Raw genomic sequence first — 18,344 nt, forward strand, 5'->3', positions numbered from 1 at the left:
TTCAACACATGTAGAGATAATGAAATCTACCCTGTAGTTACCGTTCCAAATCAATGATATAGAAAAAAGCCTACATCCTGCACCTGGTAGGTATTCAGGAAATGGCAGTACTTATTGCCATCAGCTTGTTAGCTTAAGGTCATTTGCTGTCACAGGGTCACTAATGGCCACAGGGATCCATTTACACACACACCCTTTACTTAGTTATTTTAAGCCTAACCCTTCTGAGAACACTGGAAGTGTTAACTTAATGCGCTTGAGTAAAATGCTATAGAATCATTGCAAAATTTAAAGAAGCCAGGAGAACAGAATTATAGGATTTTAAAAAAAGTTCCCTGGAAGTTCCCTTGTGGCCTAGTGGTTAGGATTCGGCGCTTTCACTGCCGTGGCCCGGTTCAACCCCTGGTAGGGGAACTGAGATCCTGCAAGCCGAGAGGCACAGCCAAACAAATAAATAATAAAATTAAATTCCTTGATAAATCACCTTGCCTGTCCCTGTGCCACAGGAAGGACAATTGTTGGATCCATTCCAGTCAAATGAGACCATATCTATTCTGAAAGATTTCCAATTAGGATGATTCCCCAACTCTCCCTTAGATGCCCAGTTAACATCTCATGTACAAAATGTACATGAATATCTAATCTATTTCCCTTACATTTTACTTGAGCCCATTTGGTTTTTTCCATTGTCTTTAGGGCCTGGAACACATATGACATAATTATTAAATCACTTCTCAGACTTCTTTTCCTTAGCATCATAAACCTTTCATCACAGATCCAATTTTTCCCATTTTCAATCGTCTTTCAAGTTCCCTGTGTCACCTCTGTAGTTGTAGAGATTGAAAGAGGTCAACAAATCCCATAAGAGAGAAAACGAGCTAATGGCCATGGTGTTTTATATTCTAATTATATATGTCAGTATTATGCTGTTACTTTAATGATGGCCCCATGTTAATGGCATGATTTTAAATACCACTAGATTTTCTCAATTGTCACACTTACACTGTGTATCTACCCCAACAGTTTGCTTGTCTTTGCCTATAAAATAATTCTTAACTTTTTACAGCACTTTATAGTTTATTTAATACTTCTACATGATCCCTACAACCATCCTGGATTAAAGCAAGGCAGGTATTATTTTTTACAGTTTAAAAAAATAAAAAAGGAAGTTCCGAGAGTTTTACTCCCTCAAGGGCACGTAGTTAGTAAGTGACAACCAGAACCAAGACAGTTCAGCTGACATCCATCAATCCAATGCATCTTCCATTCTACAACCAAAACACACATACAACACTTTGGGTACACTTACTGAAATAGACGACTTTGTTATCACAATCCTATGGTTATGTCTGCCCTTTTCATAGCCTTTAAATTCATGTTCCAGGGCTTCCCTGGTGGCGCAGTGGTTGAGAATCTGCCTGCCAATGCAGGGGACACGGGTTCGAGCCCTGGTCTGGGAAGATCCCACATGCCGCGGAGCAACTAGGCCCGTGAGCCACAATTACTGAGCCTGCGCGTCTGGAGCCTGTGCTCCGCACCAAGAGAGGCCGCGATAATGAGAGGCCCGCGCACCACGATGAAGAGTGGCCCCCACTTGCCACAACTAGAGAAAGCCCTCACACAGAAACGAAGACCAAACAGAGCCATAAATAAATAAATAAATAAATAAATAAATAAATAAATAAAAATTAAACTTAAAAAAAAAAAAAATTCATGTTCCATGCTATTTATATTAGAAGCGGTTCTACCCTGACCTTCATTAAAGGCTTTACCAAAATAACTCTTTTATTGTCTCTTTCTAGAGCAAGTAAAGAGAACTTATCAACTTCCACTTAAATATGACATTGATCATGAGCATTTATTTGCTCTGCTTCCCAAAACCCTCTTTTAAATGAGGGTAATTTTTTAAAGGGAAGTATGAGTCCACAAGAATAGAGAGACTGAGAGGGTAGACAGCAGAGTTGAGAGGACTATGCTAGATGCTGTTAGAATGTAACATGCAGATTTGATGATGTAGCCAGTTAGACATTTATCAACCAGAACAGTATCTGGAATACAAGTCAAATCCAAAAAGATTCAATAATGTTCTCTCAGTAAAAGTTCTAGTAAGAATAATCTAAATTATCTAATAGTCTACATAAACATTCAGTTCATAAAATGAACTTGAGACATTTCAGTCACTGCGGCTCAGCTCTGAAGGACGGGCTCAGGAAGACGGCAACAACAGCCAAAAATGGTGGTGGTGAAAAAATGGCTGCTCTGGGACCCAAATCAGTCATCGAACCAAGTGTTATTTGACTATAATTTGCCATAAGACAAATTTTTTAGGGAACAGATCAAACTGGATGAAAGCTGGGTACCTCTGGAGATAATATAATTCAACAGGTTAAAATCCCTCAGACTTTAATAGAAGTAGTAAGAAAATCAAAGTCAAAACCCGTGAAAATAAATAAAGATAAAGCTAAAATCAGAAGCTCTCCATGCAAAACTCTCTCTGATGAGTATAAAATGTCTGATGACTGATGACCATAAAAAATGATGTAAAAACAGATCCATTGATGTAAAAGGTTTCTCAACTGGTACAACCCTTGGTGACAAAAGAAAGGTTAGAAGATAAAGGTCAAGCACAAAATATTCAAATGAGAAACAGAGACCCCTGACCAAAAGCGTAAAGACAGACTCTCTAATACTTTTCGAGAAAGATTAATTTGCAAACAAATAAAAGAGAGAGAGAGAGAAGGCAAAATAAAGTATAAGCTAAACTGAGAGCTAAACAAGAAGAAAAACAATAAATGCTGAAATGAAATCTCTAGAAGAAAAGATTAGATTTTTGCTGAGTTTTTTGGATGACTTAGATGATCCGACCTGTAGAGAAGATCTACACTTCCTTTCCTCAAATTGTGGGGAAATAAAGTGGATAGATTTCATCAAAGGTGCAAAAGAGAGAAATAATTCTATTTCATGAGAAAGCTAAAGCAGCACTAGATATAGCTGAAGAAACCAATAATGGTAACCTCCAATTAGAGAACAAAGAAGAGTGGTGGGGAGTACCAGGAGAGATAAAACACAGCCCTGAAAAAAATCGTTCTGGATCAACCAGAATCCCTCAACAAATGGAAATCAAAAGGTCACAGATTTAAGGAAAAGGAAAAGGAATTAAAGCTGCCTAGGCTGGGTCTGTTTAAGGAAAACTACAGTTTCAGAGCAAGAAAATGAAAATTGACAGTGATGATAAACATGATAAAAATGAAGCAGCTGGACCAGTAAAAGTAGCCAAAGAGTCTTCATCAAAACAGTAGAAAACACAATGGTGCAGGAGACCAGTAGGGTAGCAAACAAATTTCTAGGTATTCAGCTGCTTCTATCTTTGGAGGTTTGAAAAAAAGAAAATCAAATTAGACCCACTTCAATGTCCAGCTGTAAGAAAGGAAAGATTTGCGTGTGTGTGTGTGTGTTTTAACCTGTGTGTGTGGTTTAACCTGTCTTTTTGTTGTTGTTGTTCAAATAAAGATTTTTTTAATGGATAGTTCTGCTTGTGTTATTTCAAATGATTCCAATATCAAAGGGAATGTTTTTCCACTGAATTGCCTTTGTAATACAAGAATATATTAGCAAAAACTAATAAAATACATATCAAATAAAAAGAAAAAAACAAAAGAACTGAATCAAGGAGGGCAAATACAACTCAACTGTCCCGCTGCTTCATGGGAAAAAAGGTTCAAAGTTTAATGGAAAAATATAGGCTGCTAGGGTGACAGCCTTCTTTTCCCTTTCGGTCTAATTGCTGGCAAAAGGATGCAGAGGCAAGAAAATCTAATATTATAATGAAAATCTCCCCCCAAAATCAACTTTTCATAAAATTACACTGAGGAAGATATATACTAGCTTTTTTTTGAAGGTCTAATTGGCTTTATTCGATGATTCACGAATCAGTCAGCGTCCCATCTATAGGATAGATGGGCTTTTCCTATAACAGCTTTAAATGAAAATATGCCTAGAAAACTATGCTGACCAAACTGTAGTCTAATCATTTTTATTTGTTCCACTTAAAATAAACAGCTTATAGACTTGCACATAAAAGACTGTTTGCCTCCTGTTTATCTTCAATGTTGCCCCAGTGCATCCTGCTCACACTGTAAACATTTGTCTAACTCTGGTTATCTGTGACATCTGAAAGAAAAAAATAAAGCATATGGCATGGTTTCAATAACTCACCATTTGAAAACAAAAGGAGGAGGCAGAAAAAATGCTTCAAGATCGAAGTTTTTATGCCTGAATGTGAGAGTATGGTACCATTTTCAAAGGTTTTGAAACATAACCTAGAACTGCAAGAATACTGTTCAAAAAGAAAAGCTGAAGGCATGATTAGCTATAAGCTGAAGGCTTCCAGAAAGAGTACTAAACAGATGTCTGAAGACTCCCAATCCTACCAGAAAAAGGACTTCAAGCAAACTAGTCCCCTTCCCATATCCTCCATTTATAAAAATGAGATGCCACTGCCCCTGGCCAGAAACTCAAATAAAGCAGAAAGCACCCGCATGTTGAAGACACAGGTTGAAGGTGCTGAAAAGGGCTGCTTCTCCCAAAATGTTTCCCATGGTCTATGGTAGTAACAAATTCTACCATGAGAAGTCCACTTTCAGACTTTTTTTTCCCCTTGTATAGAGAGATACATAAAGAATAGGCAATAGATATAGACAACTTAAGGGATTATTAAACAAACACAAGGAACCATTATCCAGATCAAGAAATAGAATACCGCCGATGCCACAGAAGCCTCCTTACCACCCCCAACACACACCTACTATGCGCCCTCCCCAGTCATTTCCCCTCATCTCTCCACTGGAGGTGACTGCAGCCCTGATTTTTGTAATAATCATGCCCTTGATTTTCATTTTACCATTTAAACATGCATCCCTAAATAACACAGTTTACTTTTTGTTGTGTTTGAACTTTCTACGAATAGAATCATACTGAGGTATTTTGGAGGTATTCACATAAGGTTTCAGAGATTCATCCACTTACAATATTTAGGTACTCATCCCACTGTTAATGGGCATTTGAGTTGCTTCCATTTGTGACTCTTCTGAACAATACAGCTATGCACATTCATGCACATGTCTCCTGATACACACGTGCTAGGATTTCTCTAGAGTATCTTCCAAGGTTGGAAGTACTGGAGCGTCAACTTTACTGGAAAATGACAAACTGCCTTCCAAAGTTAATATACCAACATACATATACACCAACTGTGTACAAAATAGAAATTCACTCTTTGAATTCATTCATGGTCTTCAAAAATTCACCACTGTAATGGAAATCCTACTAGGAGAAGAACACCCCATTAAGCTAGGTATACTCTTAGCAAAAGGTCTGCCTTCAAAATGGCAGTTGAGAACTGGACCAGAGGTGTACGCAAAGCACAGCTAATTCTGGAATAGGAAATAATGTCTAAAGAACAGTCCAAAGCATAGAGCCCCTGACTGAGAAACCAAGCCTGGATGACACATTGCAATGGCAATGGTGATTCTTCATGACACGTGGCAGACACAGAGATGGGGGAGAAAAGCAGATTAATAACTATAGGGAACAAAGCGCTGGAAAGGGGAAAAGACTGTTTTACCACTTAACTTAAGGCCACCAACTTTTAAATGTTTAGTAACTCAGACCACCACCACTGATTATTCAAGAAATAGACTCAATAAGTCAGTTATATTATACCCAAGGATAACTTTTAATTTCTCAGGAAAACAAAGATATATAAATTCTGTTGGCAACCAGGGCTATTATGTCTAACATTCAAGGAAAAAAAGAAATTGGACTTTATTTTACTGAACACAGTTAACTAAGCTTCTAGCAACAAAAAATTTCAGATAAATACTAAATCTAGGTACCTTGGTTACACATTAAGCAGAACTAAAATCAGTGGTAAATTTGGGATAAGATGCTGACATCATCAAATCAAACACTGTTACTTCCTACTATTCCTGCATTTCCTACTGAGAGAAATAGCGTTGCCTAAGATTAGACAGAAACATGATAGAATAGGATTCAAATCCAGATCTGTTCTACTTAGAGGCCTGCGACCTTCTATGAAGCCACACTGACAAAAGAAAGACTACAACATCATATGCTGAACTTCAATGTCCAACACTAAAAATCTAAATTTTCAGTCTTGATAAGTTATTTCTAATTTTGGTTAGGAAAGAAATTATACACTAAAAGAAAAGTAGAAGAGAGAATCAAAAGTTATATACTCTTTAGAAGACTGAAATGCAAGGTGGAGTAACTATGCCACCTCATTCCACTAATCTAAAAATGGTCGTAAAAGTTTCAGTTATACAAGATAGGTAAGCAGTAGAGATCTACTACACAGCAGTACCTGTAGCTAACAATACTGTATTGTATACCTAAAATTTGCTAAGAGGGTAGATCTTAAGTGTTCTTACCACCAAAATTAATAATAAGATAAAGCAGATGGGAGGAAATTTGGGGGGCTGATGGACATTCTATGGCCGCAACTACTTCACAGGTACAAACTTAATCCCCAAACTCATCAAGTTGTATATGTTAAATATGAACAGCTTTTTATATGTCAATAATACCTCAATAAGGTTTTTTTTTAAAGTTTGTGAAAGAATGTAGCAACTGATAAAATTTAACACGCTTCAGAAAACAAAGCAAAATTTGAACTTTTAAGAGAAAATACAAGAGAACATATCTTTGTGATCTTGAGGGAAAGATGAATTTCCCAAACAAGGCACAAAACAACACATACTGTAAGACAGAAAGTTGATAAATTCAATTACATTAAAACATAAAACCATGCCCCAAAAGATACCATTACAAAAGAGAAAATCCCATAATAGAAGATATCTGTAAAAATAAACATCAAAAGATAAGTATCAAGAATATATTAAAAATATATGTCAAGAATATATTAAAAATATATGTCAATAAGAAACAAACAAGCCAAATGGTCAAAGAATGTGTGCAGGCGGTTCATAGAAGCAAGCTAGCACAGCAGAAAAAGATGCTCAGCCTCAACAGTTAGCCAAGGAAATGCAGCAGCCCAGCCCTCCACACCAGCTCAGAGCCACTCACTCACGCTTTTATACTACAGTATATCATTATCATCATTTACAACCTCTGCCCCACTAAACCCAAACTTGAAATGCTCCACTCTATGGCCACCACTTCCCCCCTTTCCGACTCATACCCCTTCAAGGAGGTCAACAATCCTTCTGCACAGAGAAATCTACAGTCCACTGATCCCACTATCTTTCCTCTGCCCCTCACCTCTCTCATGCCTGCACGTCTCTCTTTACCCAGCCTGAATGCAATGGCAATCATTCTAATCACCCCTTTTCTGTTTCTCACTTCATTGCATTTGCTTGGCTGAACAACAATATAATCATGATTAAATCCTACTCTCCATCCCTCCATACCTGCACCCATACAGCAGAATGTGAATGGGGGAAAAACACACCTTTTCTCACCTTAAATTCATGACCATCAACCTCCTGTGGGCGTCCATTAGCACCCAGCAACCAAACCACATTTTCCTATTTCATTCAATTTCCCACTCTCTAGACAGCTGTTTCTTTTTTTTTTTTTTAGTATTTTTTAATTATTGAAATGTAGTTGATTTACAATATTATGTTAGTTTCAGGTATGCAGCAAAGTGATTCAGTTATATATTTTTTCAGACTATTTTTCATTATAGGTTATTATGAGATACTGAATCTAGTTCCCTGTGCTATACAGTAAATCCTTGTTGCTTATCTATCTTATGTATAGTAGTTTGTACTTGTTAATCCCATACTCCTAATTTATCCCCCTCCCTTCCCCTTTGGCAACCATGAGTTGGTTTTCTATAGATAACTATTTCTTAACTTCTACTCTCTCCTCACATTTCCAACACCTCCTCCCTGACTCTCACTGACAGCTTTCTCATTTCACTAAGAAAACAGAAGCAACCAGAAGAGAACTTCCTCAAGCCCCCATCACATCTACCCACCTACCTATACCTATGCCCAAATATTCTGGGTTTCCTCCAATTACAGTTGAAAAACTGCCCCAGCCCCTGGCAGTGGGCAATTGCTCCATCTGTACAAACAATTCCATCACCTCATGTGGACCAAAGAACACAGATCCAGTAATTCTCACCTCTTCTCACATTATTTTTGACCTCTTTTCTGCATCTTTCTATCAACAAATAAACATGCAATTACTTCTCCCATGTTTAAAAAATATGTTTTGACCCACTTCCTCCACCAGCCCATTATTCTCCTTCCCTTTATAAACAAAATTCCTCAATATTAATAGTTGTCTATACTTTCTGTCTCAAATGTCTCTCCTTCCATATGCTTTTTGAATCCAAGAAAGAATTTATCCCACCACTCCAACAAAACTGCTGTCGCTAAGATCACCAGTAACCTTATGTTGTTAAATTCAACTGTCAATTCTTGGCTGTCATCAGCTGTGTTTGACACAAATCCCTCTTTCTTCCTGGAAACACTCCTTCATTCCTTCTTCATTCTCCTTTGCTGGTTCTTTTCTCATTTCCCTAACCGCTAGACACTGTGGTACCCAGGGCTCAGTACTTTTCTAGTCAATAACTCCCTTGGTCATCTCATGCATTCTCATAACTTTAAACACCATCTGGCATCACCCAAATGGATATCTCCTGTCCAAACCCGGGTCCCGAACCCCAGATACCTTTATCCAACAACATGCTTGATATTTCCGATATTTCCAATATTTCCTGTTGGATGTTGTGCTGGGTCTCTTGCAGTTACCACTCCAGATTCACTCTCCACCCGTCCCCTCTGTTCTGCCCTAGGAGGTTGATCTATATGGATCACAGCTTCAGGCTTCCCTTGCCTTCTGACTTCCAGTAGGTTAGGCTTATGGGGAGCCTTGGCAGGAGAATGGAGGAAAAAAGGAGTCTAAGACCAGAGCACTTATTCCCCTGTCCCTCTCCCTGGAGAGTCACCTTTGCTGGCTACATCTTCAGACCAAAGGCGATTCATCCTCTCAAGGCAAACTTCTCACATGAAGCTCTCCTTCAGAGTTCTAGTAACAGGGGTGGTAACATCTCTGCCTTTACCTGCCCTCCCAATGCTGTACTATCTTTGTGCTTTCCCTACATGCTACCTGTAACTTTGTAAATGATTCCTTCGTTAAAACTTCTTTATAATTATACTGAGTGTACCATCTATTTCCTACAGGATTTTGACTAACACAGATGTCTAACTGGCATCTCAATTTTAACACGTGCCAACTGAGCACCTCCTATAGTTTTATCCACCTCATTTAATGTCAAACCCCTTCTTCTAGCTCTGCAGGCCGCAATCTTGGCGTCATCCTTGTGCATCTTTTAATCTCATACACCACATTTGCAAGTCCGATCTTATACCCTACATTTGCAGTTCTTCCAAAATAGATCCGAAACTCAACCATGTTTCACCACCTCCACCGCTACCACCCCTAGCCCCAGCCACCATCAGTGCTTGTCTGCATTGCAGTCGGCCCTTCATACCTGCAGGTTCCACATCCGCGGATTCAACCACAGATAGAAATCTGCAGATACAGAACCCACGGAAACAGAGGACTAGCTGTACTACACCATTTTACGTAAGGGACTTAAGCATCCACAGATGTTGTTATCCACTGGGGGTCCTGGAACCAAACCCCCATGAATACCGAGGAACAACTGAATTTCAAGAGCCTCACTGGTCTACCTGCTCCCTCCCTCACCAGTCTTCAGGTTATTCCAACTCAGCAGCCAGAGTGATCCCGTTAAAACAAGAGTTAGCTATATCACTCTTCTCTTCTCAAAACCCTCCAGTGGCTGCACATTTCACTCTGAGTAAAAGCCAACATCTTTATAATGGTCTACAAGCCTCCAGGTGATCTGGCCACGTGACGCATCTCTGACCTCACCGCCTACCTGCTCACTTTGCTCCAGCCACGCTGGCCTCTCTGCTGTTTCCTTTACTCCTATCGCAAAGCCTTTGAACTTGCTCCTGCCTCTGCCCGGAACACTCTTCCCACAGATATCCTCAATGCCTGCTCCCTCACCTTCCTCAGGTCTTTTATTCAAATGGCATCTTATCGGTAAGACTTTCTCTGGCCACCTTTCTAAAATTGTAACGGCCCCTCCTCACTTCATTTCTACCCTAAGCAACTATATCCATTTGACATCTTATATAGTTTCCTTTTCTTTATTCTGTGTCTCCACCCTCTAGAAAGTCAACTCCACGAGGCAGGTGTTTGTGTCTGCTCTGTTTCACTTCTGTGTGCTCAGCCTCTGAAACGGTACCTGGAAATGGTGGGTGCTCCAATAATTGAAGGAACCTCAACTAGATACCACTCAATCAATTGGCCACAATAAAAAATTTTTTAAGAAGTCTAACAGTGCTACGTATTGGCAAAGACGGCGGACACTAGGAAGTTCAGCTCATCTCCTCTTTGGAGAGCATTTTGGCAATATCTAGGAAAGTTTACGATGTGCACATCTATGATGTTTTTTCTGGGTTGTATATTTATTTATACAAACAAGGATAGTATACTAAAAAATCAGAATCATTCCAAGGAGTATGGTCAGTGATATTTTTTCTGGGTTGTATATTTATTTATACAAATAAGGACAGTATACTAAAAATCACAATCATTCCAAGGAATATGGTCAGCCTATCTAGAGGACATTCTTAATATTTTATGATCACAGAATGAACTCCACTTCTCAAAAGTAATCCAATATAGCCTACCCCACCATAGAGGAAGAAAGCAAGGCAGCTCTTCTCAGGCTTATGCTGTAGTGAAAAGAAAATGATAGATCAGCAGCAGAGTGGGAAAGAAATGTAAGCACATATCAAGATGTGACCGTTGTGATCTCCCAGGAAACTAATCACCGATAAACAAACCGCTTAAGAAATCGGTAAGCAAAGACAGACTACAAAAAAAGTATACATATAAGACCCAAACCATGCCAGGCTTTAAGTTATAAATAAAACGCTACAATAAATAACCAAAATCATAAGCCAATGTGCATAACTGTTGGATTAGACTAGCATTCTGAATTGCTTTCAAACATTTATGCAGTCTCTTTTATTGCCAGATACCGTCCTAGTAACTTGACTACACAATTGATTCAGTTAAATCCACTGCTACGTAGTCCACATGTTAATTTTATGCACTACTTCAATTTGCCCCCTAAATCTTTTAGTGGAACAGCTGATAAAAATTGAAACTGACCAGCCCACATTTTACCCTTCTCCTATCTTGAATAAAAGTGCTTATAAATCCATAACTGGCCAAAATGCAGGTAATAAGAGGGAAACACTCATCTGAGTGGCGAAAAGATGAGCTACCAGTCCCTGAACAATGAGTTGGATGCCATCATCCACACAAGGGGGTTACGCTACGTGGCATAAACATAATGACCCCAGGCTGAATCTGCTCTCCTACCCAAATCTAATACTCTCTCCACTTACCTCTTTGTTTCCTACTCAAAGGGTTTACTCTATTAACTTGGAAGACAATTCATCACTTTATGATACTTAGTTTGGTGCACGCATTCAAAAATACAGGCAGATGAGAAAAGAGATAGGTACAACTCCACAGCAACATAAAAGTCGGGGAGAAGAAATTCAAAACCAACTATCTGAAAATATTACTTTCACTTTATTTCTCTGTTTCTCATCACTTCATCCTTGAAATTTTTTTTAACCTGGCAATTTTTTTGAGGTAATTGTAAATTCAGATAGTCATAAGAAATAATACAGCAAGATCTCCTACACGGTTGGCCCCAATGATAACATTTTGCACAACTATAGTATAATATCCCAACCAGGAATTGACATTTGACATAGATAGAATCCACCAATCTTATTTAGATTTCCCCTGTTTTATTTGCACTCACTTTTATGTGTGTGTATATAAGAGTTTGTGTGTCTACCACCACAATCAAGATATTGATCGGTACCAGCACCTCAAGGATCTTCGTGTTGCCCTTTTAGAAGCACATCCACCTCCCACCCACTCCCCATCCGTAACTCCTGAAAACCAAAAGTCTATCCACCATTTATCCTTTGAATTCTTATGCCACACGCTGGTAGGGAATAACCTTCTACACAACCAGCTCTGGTCCATTTCCTGTTACTACTCTCAGGCTTCACGCTGCTGTGCGTTGCTCAACAGAGTCAATCTTAAACAGCTGGTCAAAGAAGGGATGAGTTTCTCACCTTGCTGACAGAGAAGACTATCCAAAACCAACAAAGAAAAGTATCGGTGTTCAGACACATACGGCTCCAATATGTCCCTACCCACTAATATGTAAAAGGAAAAAAGAACGTATATTCTAGAAACTTTGTAAAGCTTTGTATAAACTTCAGTACTAACTCCTCTGAAATCAAAGAAAACACTTCTGTTTCTCAGCCTACCAAATTCAGAGGGGCATAGTTTAGCATTTTTCATTCCTATAAAGCCTTTGATCCATTTCAACCAGGACTTAAGTCTTTCTACATCAGTACATGGAAACCCAGATTTCCATTGAAAGAAATATCACTTTTTCCTTGCCAACCATTAGACACACTGTCCTTTACCTGGATTTAAAATCCAAAGAACAATGAATTTCTAGTTATTAAAGTGCTATTTAAAAAGGAACACAAATGCCTATGCAATTTTCGTAGCACTAAGCAGTACGCGTGCAACTGGAATTCATACCTGCAGAGCTGAGGAGAACACTGAAATCTGTACCCCTCTGTGATTCTCCACTTTCATTATCGGCCTCTTTTTCAGTATCTTGATATCGATCCCAGTTAGAAACTATCTTCCTTTTAGAATAATTTCCCTGTTCTTCATTCTCTTCTCCATAGGTCTCTGCATCACTGTCATCTTCGACCTGCAATCATTAGAGACAAACCGATAAGCAGGCAGTGGAAATCTTAACCTTCGTAGCCTCAGCAGTAAAAAATTTTAAAAACAAATCAAAACAAAAAAATAGTACATAGGTATCACGATAAAGAGCACATCTTATAAACCAAGCTCTATGCAAGTATTAAATAATATTTCAAGAGAACCCCATTATATCAGAATGTACTTTCAGCGTAAACTCTTCATTTAGCTGTGAAAACGAAATCTGATGAGATCCTACCTAAAATCTGTGTAACTGAATCACTAAAGTCTACCCCCAATGTAATCCTATTTCAAGAGTGGTTTCTTCTTACTGAAATAATCAAGGCTATAAGAATCTTAAATTCAAAAGACTTTAGGATGGAAATTAGTTCTTCCAACTTACAGATTTTACAAACACATTCCGTAAGTATATTTTATAAGCTTTAAATGGGAACCTACTCAGATGCATTCTAGAGAACAGTTTCCAGACTTGGGCATTAAAATGTTAAGAGGGCATGCAGAAAAATGCAGAATGTGAGAAATTACAAAAGATAAAGGGTCTAGTTTCTTCAACAAATAAATTGCAAGGAAATAAAAATGATGGGGGAGGAGGGAGAAACCTATAGATTAAAAGAGCTTAATAAGAAACTAACACACCATTGTAAAGCAATTATACTCCAATAAAGATGTTAAAAAAAAAAAAGCTTAATGGACACGTAACCATTGTAATGTTGGGAACTTATTTGTACTCTGATTCAAACACTATAACTAGACAAAATCACTTATAAGACTATTGAAGAAATGTGAACAAGATATTTTCTTATATTAAGGAAATACTGTTATTTTATTTACTTATTGTTTGGTGTGATACCATTATTTTTTTAATGTTTTTATCTTTTAGAAATAAATATTGAACTATTTATGGATGCAAAGATATGACATGTGGGTTTGCTTCAAAATAATAGGTGGAGAGGAATGGTGGGTAGAGATGAAATAAACTGGGCATAATTGATCATTTCTGAAGCTGGATGATGAGTACATGGAAATTCATTATATTATTCTATCTATTTTAATATGTGTTTGAAATTTTCCATAATAAAAGATTAAATTTTTAAAAAGATATATATAGAATCTAAAGATACAATTCAAAGGAGTATCCCAAAGATTATAAAATCCTTACCAAGAAAAGAATTTGTGAAATATATTAAAATAATCCATCCGTACAGGATGAGTTAGACTTTTTTAAAGTAAGTTTTTATTAACACAGAAATAGGCATGTACATTGCAGAAAATTAGGAGGGAAAGACAAGTAAAAATATTAAAACCCCACATTCCCATCACCTGGGAGTACCACTACTAACACCTTAGTGTATATACTTCCAGATCTTTTACTATGTAAATATTTATATATACTTTTTTTTTTTTGGTAACCAGAGTTTTCCATCAATATTCTCCACTTCCGCATTTCAGTAAATTTCATTTCATATAACATCCAGACTATTTCCAAATTTCCCTGACAAAAAAAATTTGCTTTACACTTGGTTTGTCTAAGCCAGTATCCAATTCAAGATCATGCGTTGTATCTCAGTGCTTGTCCCTTAAGTCTCTTTGAATCTAGTACAACCTCTATTTTTATGACATTGATTTACTGAAGAGACCAGTACAGGTAGAATGCAAAAGGACCCATCTTCTGTCTGGCTGCTTCCTTGTGGTGTTAGTATATCAGTTTACAGGAAAGAGTGGATAAAAAAATTTTTTTAATCTAAACACCCAACAGAGTGAGGTATTTTTTGTCTAAAATACATCACAGATGGTGCTCTGAACCTTATGTTACATCACATCAAATGACAGATGATAAATGGCTTAAGCCAACATAAGTAAAGCTAAGATTAACCAATGAATTTGGATGATGAAGCCTGATCCACCCACTGTATGGATATGTTTTCCCTGTTACATCTAGGAAATTGTCTGTGTAGTGTTATTTTGGTCCACTACAAATTTCTAGTTCCCCATCAACCATTCACCTAACAAATTTAACAGTAGTCAACAGTCCTCACCTGAATTGAATTTTTATAAGTTTTCATGAAACAATGGAGTAACTGACCTTTCAAGATCACTTTCAGCACTCAAATACCATAAACCTCCTTGACAGCACCCAAAAAATGGCAATCCACATTATATTCTAGAAATTGCAGAGACTGCCTGAAACCTAGAGGTTTACTACCATTCCTATAAGTTTCTCAGAACCATAAGATGCTGGCAGATTAAAGGTATGTGACTGAATGAGATCTGCTATATAAATAACAAATACCAGGAACATTCTAAAGAAAAGAGCTTTGCAACTGATGAGAATTTGGGGAATAGAACTACAGCTGAAAAATACTTGCAGGGTTTAATTTCAGAAAATCCAATATTCTTTTGCTGACCCACTGGGTAAACAGAGTTCAGAGAGTCTTCTCCAGTTAGTAAAAAACTTTGAACACAGATATAGCCATGGCAAAAATGTAACCCTGAGCAAAATAATTAGCTCGATGTGAAAGGATTATGATCTGAAACACCCGAGGAAGTATTAACACAGAAATAAGCACTGAAATGGAAGACTGGAGACCTAGATAGAATTAATGACCCTGCCATCACCTCATTTAATATTTACAGAGTGTTTATAATAGGCTGGGCCTCACACAGCTGAATGACTCACTAATCCCCAACTTAGAAGAATCACTGAACAAGGATCTCATTACCTCCACCCAACAGTGGGGACAAGAAAAGTCGTCATTAGCCTCCATCACAAGAGGGTAGTAGAAGTAATAAAGTTTAGAATACATTTGATGTAACTTAGAGAAAGGTGTATCTTAAAAACTCCTAGAGATTTTATGTTTGGTTCATCTTGCAAAAATCTGGGACAAAAAATAAAATATGCATAGTCCCATGATGGAGAGAAAGAACAGAACAAATAAGAAAATACTGATGAAAGCAATGTGAAAACTAAATAGGAAGGCATCATTATTATGTTAACATCATCATTATGAAAGTAGTCTGGTGTATACTGTGAACTATAAGACACTGATGAAAGAAATCAACAGTACAAATAAATGGAAAGCTAGTTCATGTTAACAGATTAGAAGAATTAATAGTTAAAATGTCCATACTACCCAAAGCAATCTACAGATTCAGTGCAATCCCTATCAAAATTCCAATGGCATTTTTCACAGAAATAGGAAAAACAATCCTAAAATTCGTAAGGGAACACAAAAGACCCCAAATAGCCAAAGCAATCTTGAAAAAGAGAACAAAGCTAGAGGCATAACACTTGCTGATTTCAAACCATATTACAAAGCTATACCAATTAAAACAGTATGGGGGACTTCCCTGGTGGCACAGTGGTTGAGAATCCGCCTGCCAGTGCAGGGGACACGGGTTCAAGCCCTGGTCCAGGAAGATCCCACATGCCGTGGAGCAACTAAGACCATGCGCCACAACTACTGAGCCTGCACTCTAGAGACCGTGTGCCACAACTACTGAAGCCCACGCACCTAGAGCCTGTGCTCTGTAGCAAGAGAAGCCACCACAATGAGAAGCCTGCGCACCGCAACAAAGAGTAGCCCCCGCTCGCCACAACTAGAGAAAGCCCGGGCACAGCAACAAAGACCCAACGCAGCCAAAAATAAAAAAACAAAAAAACAAACAAACAAAAAAAAACAGTATGGTATTGGCATAAAAACAGACACATAGCTCAATGGAACAGAATAGAGAGCCCAGAAATAATCCCATGCATATATGGTCAATTAATTTATGACAAAGGAGCTAAGAATATACAATGGGGGAAAAAACAATCTCTTCTTTAAATGGTGATGGGAAAACTGGAGAGCCACATTCAAAAGAATGAAACTGGGCCCCTATCTTACCCCATACACAAAAATTAACTCAAAATGGATTAAAGACTTGAATGTAAGATCTGAAACCATAAAACTCCTGGAAGAAACATAGGTGGTAAATTCCTTGACATAGGTCTTGGGAATGAGGCTTTGGATTCGACAACAAAAGCAAAAATAAACAAGTGGGACTACATCAAACTAAAAAGTTTCTGCACAGCAAGGGAAACTACCAACAAAATGAAAAGGCAACCTACAGAATGGGAGAAATATTTGCAAATCATATCTGATACAGCCTCTCTTCCAATAACTGATTTTAAAAGCAACTGTACAAAACAATATGTGCATAATTATATTTCTATACGTTATAGACCCAACAATACATTTGCCAATAACAGCAAAAAGGAGGTGAGTGGGAGCAAAACTGTATTAGTCTAAGGAAATAACTCTATATGGGGAATACCCAAAAACAAATGAAAAAAACTAGAAATAGGACATAAGAAGGCTCTTGTAACAAAAGCCATAAACATATGCTTACTCTTCTTTCTTCTCTCATATTCTTTAAAGGATATAAAATTATATAAGGTAATAATTATAACAATGTGTTACTGGTTTTGTAACATATGGATGTAATATGTATAACAACAATGCCACAAGAAGGGGAAATGGGGACTAGAGCGTACTGGAGTAATGTTTCTATATCTCATTGGAATTAACTTATCTGATGCAGATTCCAATAAATTAAAAGGTATATGGTAAGCCCTAGAGCAACCATTAAGGACATAACTACAAAAAAGTGAAAAAATCATTAAAGGAATTAAAATGTGACATTAGAAGTATTCACTTGGTGCAAAAGAAAGCAGTAAAGGAGGAATAGAGGAATGATATACATGAGACATGTGGAAAACAGAAAGTAAAATGCAGATACAAATATCCAACTGTATCAATAATAACATTAAATATGAATAGATTAAACAAAACAATTCAATCAAAAAGGCAGAGACTAGCAGAATAGATTTTTAAAAATCCAACTACATGCTGTCTACACTAGACATGTTAGATTCAAAGATAAAAATATCATTAAAATGAAGTAAGAGGATGGAAAAAGATATTCTATTCAAAACAGTTCACCAAAGAGAGCTAGAGTGGCTATACAAATATCAGACAAAATAGACTTCAAGGCAAAACTGTCATTAAGAGACAAAAACGGACACTATACAAGGATAAAAGGGTCAATCTATCAGAAAGATAACAACTGTAAACATTTAAACATATGCTCCTAAAGATAGAACCCCGTAATATATGAAGCAAAAACTGACAGAATTGAAGGGAAAAATAGTTCAACAATATTTGGAAACTTCAACACCTCATTTTCAATAATGGTTAGAACAACTAGACAAGAGGTACCAATACACACAGCAGAACAAATAAAAATATTTACTCACTGAAGCTGTAGTCCTATTTAACTTACAACAATAATTTACATTAACTTGCAATGAGCTTAATTTAACTGGCCAGCCTATGAACATTATGTTTGGGCAACATTATTTTTTAAATATCCTCTTACCT

The 18,344-nt window shown here is 37.4% G+C and overlaps 1 pseudogene; it reads left to right on the forward strand.

Annotated features, from left to right (window-relative positions):
• The first annotated feature begins 2,157 nt into the window (after positions 1–2,157).
• Positions 2,158–12,957, forward strand: LOC133084668 (lupus La protein-like; annotated as a pseudogene).
• Positions 12,958–18,344: the final 5,387 nt, after the last annotated feature.

Source organism: Eubalaena glacialis, chromosome 2 (assembly GCF_028564815.1).
Source record: "Eubalaena glacialis isolate mEubGla1 chromosome 2, mEubGla1.1.hap2.+ XY, whole genome shotgun sequence".
Lineage (NCBI taxonomy): Eukaryota > Metazoa > Chordata > Mammalia > Artiodactyla > Balaenidae > Eubalaena > Eubalaena glacialis.